The sequence below is a fragment of the Dipodomys spectabilis genome, unplaced genomic scaffold (genome assembly GCF_019054845.1).
Source record: "Dipodomys spectabilis isolate Male_0828 unplaced genomic scaffold, ASM1905484v1 ptg000337l, whole genome shotgun sequence".
Lineage (NCBI taxonomy): Eukaryota > Metazoa > Chordata > Mammalia > Rodentia > Heteromyidae > Dipodomys > Dipodomys spectabilis.
The window spans coordinates 510249-518960 of record NW_024871014.1 but is presented as its reverse complement, the minus strand read 5'-3'; the positions used below and the strand labels follow the sequence as shown (position 1 = coordinate 518960).

Below are 8712 nucleotides of genomic sequence, written 5' to 3'. Positions count from 1 at the left end.
ACTTTCAGGAGATTAAATGTAGGTTACATTGGTTTGAGAATGACAACATTTTTAAACTACAGAACCAAGTTTTACTGAAGTACCAGTGTTTTGAAGCACTAAGGGTCTTCTCAATTAATGTTTTTCTAAATTATATTTGACCTCTAAATCAAGTTTTCCTAGTCTTGGTAGACCAATTATGGATCTATGATTCCAGAAATTATATTTTTGGCTGCACTGAAATCTTTCATTAATCATTAGGAGACTGGTATTAAAAATAACCTTGTTCATTTGTGATTTTGTTCACTCATATGGGCTGGTCATTGTAAATTGAAAGTTTGAATTACAGTACTTTCATTCAAATTTTCTGATCTCTTCTTTCATTTTAACTTGCCTTGCATTTCACAATTGATTACTGCTAATTCTTGTAAAGAATTGGAGCCCTGAAATATTATAGGAAATGAGAAATTGAGATGAGTCTTCAATTATTTTCTGTTGATATGTTGCATGGGCCTATGTGAGAAGTCATGCCCTTGTTATCTGATGACGCAGATAACTGGGACCTGGTTTCCTAGGACCCGTGGGTCCTGCAGAAAAATAATAGCTTTTAGACATCATATCAGCAAAATTTGGGTATAATCAGTAAGAATGCTTCAGAAATATGGAGAAAAACACTTTGCGACCAGCGAGTTAAAACAATAAACAGAGCATCAGAATAAAATCCCTTATATATTAGCAGAAAACAATACTGTTATTTTACCATGTGAATTCAGAAGACCATGAACACTTAGAAGGTATCACAAGTTTATACCGAAGATATTGCATTAATACTTTTTATATTCTAATATATATTCTAAACCTAATTATTTATATTCCAATTTATTTATGGGAATAAATGTCAATATATTTGTCAAATTATCAATTCTAGTAAGATTCACTTTATGAAATTTAAAATCAGCACATATAAATATATAAGTATATATAATATAAAAATTGTTTTGCATTGTTGTGTTGTGTTTAGGGAATCAAAGGCAACTCTGTTTTAAAGTATTATTCCATTACCTCTACCTCAATTTTTGGTAGAGTTAGACTTAAAGCTTTACCATTTGTAGATTTACGGCCTAGAGGCAAGAGGAAACTCTGTGATTAAAACATTACCAATTTAAGGCCTAATATCGAGGAGAAACATATGGACTTCTCCAGGAGCTATGGAAATATTTGGTGACAGAATGTCAGAAGTGTAAGTTCCTGCTTGGTTGGATGATAGACAGGCCAGGACAATAGGTAATCATGCATATGAACAATTTTTTTCACTTTCTTGGCTTTAGCTACTTTTGAAATGATAAGTATAATTAACAATTATGTTTTGATAAAATACCTTCCATTCTGAACAATTCTGTCTGAACTGTTCATCTCTCCATGATCCCTTGTAACTAAGATTAGCTTTGTTCCAGTAAGACAATCTATGCTGTCAGGGTAAGATATTCTGGTTGGTCTGTTCCTACATGAAAGAAGGGTAAAGGTTTAGGTAGATATTTGTCCCAGCAAGACCTCATTTGGGAAATTTTAAGCTGCAGAAAGTTAGAAGTAGCTCTTAAGCAAGGCTTACTTTGAGTCCATTAGCTCCACAAAGCTAACTCAGTTGATAAATAAGTACTTGAAAAGCCACCACCTTTGGACTTAGCTGTAAAGGTTTCAAAGTATGATCAAATTTAAAATGAAAATGACAAAATACTCATTGACAAAAAAATTGTAAATGTAAGCAATCGAACAAACTATATAAGTTTTTTCCAGTATACACAGATTTTTAGAGAAATGAGATCAATAGCATTTTTAGGAACAATAAGGGTTCCTTGTTACAAAAAGGCAACTATGGATACATGCCTTTATAAATATTATATCATTACGTACTTAAATTTAGAGTATACTACATGCTTCAGCAGCAGGTCTACCCAAATTACACCAATACAGAGATGAACATGGCACTTGCACAAGGATGATATGAAAATTTGTGAAGTATTCCATATTTTTCATTCTTCTGATGCAAGAAATGAAAAAAAGTTATTAAAAAGTTGATTACAAAAATACAAGTGTAACATACATGTAATTCATAGAATTAAAGGTTAGTTTGACATCAGTGTATTAAATTTTCACCTTAGAAATGTAACCTTTACAAAACTTGAAATTAGATAACATTGCCATTTTATCCCAAAGAAATAAAATAATATAAGAACCTAGTAAAAAAAAGGAATCTTAAATTCCTTCTATATGGAATGCAATCTGAAAGGTCACATTTATTAATGAATCTATACATGATATAACAATGTAGAATTCAAAGTATTATATCTAGGATGAATGAAATAGATTATGGACATTATACAAACATAGATATACTTTTTTCAGAAATGCACTCGGAACATCTTTAGTTTCTATACTATTCATTCCAACAGATAAGTTAAAATTATTTCTGATTAAAAAAATCACAAACTCTGCAAGAATCATTATAGATGTATACAAACAACTCTTGAATATATTTTGATATCAAAGTCATGCAATTCACTTGGAAGAATACCATGGAATACATGAATTTTTATAGTAGGATATTGCTGATGCTTTGTATTGTGAAAAAACAATTTGTAGGGACACAGAAGATGGACTGGCATTTTTGAAATTTAAGAAACTTAACCAAACATAACGACTTAGGAGAACAATTTGTACAGCCTTTGACAACTTCAAAGAGGTAGTGATACATACTTATCCTTTTGGCAATATCAAATGCAGTTTCTTCCAAGTTGTTCTCCAGACCTTGTTTGATATAATGGTTGAACAGAAGGAGATACAGAGTATCTTTGCTATTTCTATTCCCAGCAGCAAGATGCAAGGGGGTCAAGAGCCCTTTAGTTTGGGGATTGGTATCTGCATCATGATGAAATAATAAAGAAGCCACTCTGGTATTATTCCACATATAAGCACTGTGCAGGGGTGTCCAGCCATTCAGAGTTATTGCATGAATATCTGCCTTGAGCTACCAACTCATGGACAATGTCTAAGTGTCCACTCTAGGCTTACCGATGAAGAGGGGTATACTCATCCTCATCCCTAGTATTCATCTGGGTGGCCTTTTTGGAAAGTAGTCTCCGCACCATAGTAAGCCGATAAATTTTGGCATCCCAAAGAAGAAATTTGCTTGGATCCTACTCCATTTTTTTCTTGCAATTCATACCATTCCTCACTTTTTCATCTTGTTCCTTGTCTTCATCAGAATTGCCTAACCAGAGACTTTGAGTGCCAGTGGGAATGAGATGTCCATGTATTTCCCCAATAGTTTACATTGGTTGAACTAGTCAGAAAAAACTGGTGAATTTTTTGCATATGTATTTTCACCATGATTTATTTTCTCTTTTTCCATTTTTACTATTCTAAATTATTCTAACTGGAGAGTAGTGAATTGATAGAGAGCAGAGGAAAGATTTTCCTCAGTATTCAAAGGCACAGAGTGAAAATGAGGACCAGTGGTGTCTTCATGTGCAGCTTATTCTAGGAATGAGAAAATAGGAAACAATGCCTTCTATGTAAATGATTTGGGAAATACCATGTTATAGTGTAAGAGAACTCACTATTCAACATATGGTCTTTAAGAGCTTTCTAGTAGCTTTCTAATGTTGGTATTCAACATTATAAAAAATGTATAATGCAGTAGTAAAATAGAAGTCCTTTGTATGACTACCTAAATTCTTGTTTTTTAAAGACACTTGTTTTCATATAAAAATAGGCCTATCTATTGTCTGCAGGTGATTTTGATGATTGAAGATGCCTAATGAGAAGTCAAAATGTATTAGTAGTCCTTTGCTGCCAATTAAATTTCACTTTTTCTTCTTGGAGAATATAATGATCAAAGCAATAGTTCAGAATCAGCAAGCAATAGTTCAGAATCATGCTTCAAGTGCAAGTGAATCACCAGTAAGTAATCCTTGATTCCATTTTCCACAAAGTTTTGTCACAGATACATTCTGCCTGCCTTCTCTAGCTGCTTTCCTAGCCTGGACCTGTTCCTTCATTGTACAGGAAAAGTGTGATTCAACTGATTACAGTCAGATCTGTTAGTAGAATTATCAAGTATTTAGATTCTTTTTTTTAAAAATTATTTGTGGGGCCTGACCTCTGGGCCTGGGCACTGTCCTTGAGCTCTTCAAATCAAGGCAAGCACTGTACCACTTGAACCACAGCACCACTTCTGGATTTTTCTGTTTATGTGGTGCTGTTTTGGGAAATGGCAGAGCAGAAAGTGAAATGATGCAATCAAAAATATAAAAGCAAAATAAATTAGGATAATTATGGAGCAATCATGAAAGAGAGAGAGGAAAAGAGATACAGATGTGCAATGACCTAGCTAGCCACAAAATCCATGCTTCTAATCAATTACAGAGCAAACAATTTTTTATTTTTTAAAAGAGATGGAAATAGAATTTATGTATTTACTTGAAATTAGTAAATACAATTTTAGTCGCCTACATAAAGAGACATAGCTTTGACCAAATTACAGACAAGAATCTTAATCCTTGGGCTGGGAAAGTGGCTCAGTGTAGAGTGCTTGCCTTGCAGCTTACTACAGTGCAGACACTACTTTCCAAAAAGGCCACTCATATGAATACTAGGGATGAGGATGAGTATACCCCTCTTCATTGGGAAGCCTAGAGTGGACACCTAGACCTTGTCCATGAGTTGGTATCTCAAGGCAGATATTCATCCAATAACTGTGAATGGCTGGACACCCCTGAACAGTGCTTATATGTGGAACATATTGCAACAGCACACACACACACACACACACACACACACACCCTATCAGATTTCTTCTTAAATATTTTTTGTGTATGGTCTTAAGAAGAAATTTACATTACTAACTTGAATTTCTGACAGGACAATATCATCACTGTACATCTTGCTTCTGTGCTTTCAGTTTTAACTTACTATATAAGTATGTGCATTACATAAGTATAGGAAAAAGTAGGAGCCACACGGGTGGCTCAGGTCTTTAATCCTACCTAATCAGAAAAATGAAATCTGATGATTGTGCTTTGAAACCAGACCAAGAATAAAAAGTCCATTAGATTATGAATTGAAAGTAACCACAGAAGCTTGAAATGGAGTTGTATTATAAGCAGTAAAATGCTAGCCTTGAGAAAACTAAAACAAAATAAATAACAAATTCTGAGACAGAGCCAGGCCCTGAGTTCAAGCTCTAGTATTAGCACCAAACTAATGAATGAGTGAATGAACTAAAAATAAATTAAATGGTCACATGTGGAGAGGCAGGTAAAATGTAACAACCATGGTGACTGGATTATGTATTATTTTGTAAAAAGGCAAATTATTATTTTTCCTAATCACTAATATTTTACTTGAACTTTTTTGTACAATAAACCCCGAATTTGACATGCATGTATATGTGTGTGTACATGTGCGCACATGTGTATGTATGTGTGTGTGTGTGTGTGTGTGTGTGTGTGTGTTTGTTTGCAATGTTGCTTGCCAATGAGGACAGAGTGAGGCTGAAAAGAGCTGTGTTGCAATGTTGTTATTTATCAGTGTTCCCTCCTGTCATTTCAGTGGAACCACCCTTCTTTACATTTTATTTGTCAAATAATAACATCATCATAATCAAAGTATTTACAACATTAAGTTAGATAAAAGAGATCACTTTCAGCTCTTTGTATATGTTAGGCAATAAGATACACATATATTTGGGTAGTAAGTTATTGCTGTAAGATGACTGTCAGTACAAAATATGTATTTGACCTCTTAAATTGGTTATACTTTTAAGATATACTCATGGAGTGAGTTTGATTGACTTGACCAAACAGGTATTACTCTCTGGTTATTCCTGTGAAACTCAAGGTGGATAAACTCTTTCCGGATTTCTGTTGAAAATAACTTTCTTTGTAAGATCATATCTATTCACACTAAGATAATAAATCCCGTATTTTTTAGGTTTGAATATCCCATCATATTGACTGAAAATCAGTATTGTGGATATGTTTGTTAGATACACATTGCAAAAAAAAAAAAGCATGTGTCACCTCCAGATTGTGGATGCATTTGAAGTTGTATTTTACATACAAAGGTTTCTTCATTAATAGTTCTTTTATGGGAGTAACTATCACAACTTTAACAATTAAGGCTTTTTGAATATCTTTTCCAATAGAAATAACATTCCAGAGCGAGTCTTGCAATTTCTGAAAACCCGTTGAATATTTTAGTGTTATTTCAGTTCATTGACTACACAGCTAAAGACATTTCTGAAATAAACATTGTTAAAATCTGAAAATGTAAGTGGGGATATAGGTTTTTTTTATGCATCATTTTATGAAAAGACAGTTCTTATGAAACTAAAAGATATAGAATAAAAGAATGGAAGTGAATTGGGTGAGCTAATTATTAGTATAACTTTGTTTTCTATTAGCGTAGTCCTTTGAATGTACATGATGAATTTAAATTATGTCCTTTGTGACACTATGATTCAGTTATTTTTAGAATCTTTGTAGTTATAAGAGTGAATTTGTAGTGTAAATAAATGTCTTTGGAAATGATTAGGATTAATCTTGTGTTTTGTTTCCTACTCCCAAGAAAATGAGTTATTTTCAACTGTTAACAGTTTACAATTGAATCTTCAGCATCATGAGAAATTTTGAACAAATATAGTAGTATTTATGTCTTTTTTGGGGGAGGAGAGGGTCTGGTAGTGGGGCCTGAACTCTGGGCCTGGGCGCTGTCCCTCAGCTCTTCAGCTCAAAGATAGTGCTCTTCGACTTGAGCCACAGTGCCACTTGCGGCTTTATTCTTTTTGCTTATGTGGTGCTGAGGAATCAAACCCAGGGCTTCACGCATGCAAGGCAAGCGCTCTACCACTGAGCCACCTTCCCAGCCATTTATGTCTTTTAAAATCAATTGTATTCACAAGTTGGAGAGGCTTTAATTCATACTTAGGTCTTGTTGTCTATGATTTTTATCCTCTCATTCCTAACATTAATGATTGGTCAGACTGCATTTTTGGGTACATGAAAGGTAAAATATTTATCTAGAGTCAAAGGTGATTTTTATATGTCTTATTTTAATAGCATTTTAAAGTAGTACCTTTCTCTCAAAATGTTGGGTATAAAAAGCAATTAAAATACTTCTAATGGTAAACAACTTAATTGAGCTACAATGTGGAAATGATTGGTCCATAAGACCTGCAGTCTGTTTCCATCAGGAATTGGGGAGGTCATTCTTTCAGTAAGACAGTGTTAAACAAAGATAGGGTCCCCAGGCAGTCAGTGTTGAGTGAAGGGATAGAATATGATTTCTGCTATTTTTACCTCGAAACCAAGAATGTTATACTTTAGCAGTTCTTTAAACCAGGGAGGTATTCATTGATTATGAACTTTGAGTATTCATATTACAGTTCCCTATTTTCTAACAAAGATAAAGTGAAATATTATGAGTGTACACAATAATTCTGGGAAATTTTCCTAGAATTAGTAGACTAAGTGCTGGTATTTTAGTCATAAAATAGAATGAGGTTAATTGATACAGTGGGAGATGAACCTCAGGCTAACACTTACCATGTGTGCAATGTTGTACTAGTAATTCCAACTCTGAGGACTTCAATATCATCGTCTGAGAATTAAAAATGTAAGTAGTTCCACTTTATGGAATTATTGTGAGGATTAAATTAGATACCATAGGTAAAGTACTTGGAAAAACAATCAATTAGCATTTGGCAAATTCTACCTGTTATTTTATCATGTGGTTAATTCTAACATCTTTTACTGTGATTTTTATTGTGTTTCTTTATGATGTGCAATGTGATGGTTTTCCCAAACTGATTCTCACAATTCACATTCCATTCAACAAAAAGAAATGTGTAACAATTCCGTTTGTTTTGCTCCTTATTAACTTTTGTTTCCATTTTATTTTATAATGAAATATGATTTCATAAATCTACTGCAGATGCAAAAATATGTTAATATATTTCTAACTGTATGTATTGTTCTATACATATACACATATAATACACAGGTTACAATGATTATTTATAACTTCTGTAACTATACAATTTACTAAATTATTAAAAACATCGACGGCTCATGCCTGGAATCCTGGTGACTCAGGAGGCTGAGATCTGACTATCATGGTTTGAAGCCATCCTGGGCAGGAATGTCCATGAGCCTCTTATCTCCAAACAACCAACAGAAAATCAGAATTGGAACTGTGGATCAAAGTATTAGAGTGGTAGCCTTGAGAGAAAAAGCTCATGGACATCACCCAGGCTCTTAGTTCAAGAACTACAATCTACCCCCAAAAAAATCTATTTAATTTACATCTGTGTAAGTAGAGTATTTCCATCACCCAAATGCACATCCATGCTCATTTGCAAGGTAACTCTGTTTTGCCTAAAGTACCACTAAACATTATCACTAAAGGACCATTGGAATGTGGTTTCATTCTATCTCTCTAATGGATTTTCCCCACTCAAATACTCAAGTGTTACAATTGTTCTAATTATTAAAATCATAGCTTTTTTCTTTAATAACCCTAATATTAGAGTTTAAATTGAGTGTTTTGTTCCCCTTAAATAGGTGTTCTTACCACTTTGTCATGCCCCCAGCCCTAAGTAATCCTGATTATTTTTCAGCTAGAAAATGGCTTCCTACTTGTGTATGAACTTGGCCTCCGTCCACTTGATGTTAT

General features: G+C 33.7%; 1 pseudogene; it reads left to right on the top strand.

Moving 5' to 3' along the window:
• Nucleotides 1-1910: 1910 nt before the first annotated feature.
• Nucleotides 1911-2010, top strand: LOC122095159 (annotated as a pseudogene).
• The last annotated feature ends 6702 nt before the right edge of the window (nucleotides 2011-8712 follow it).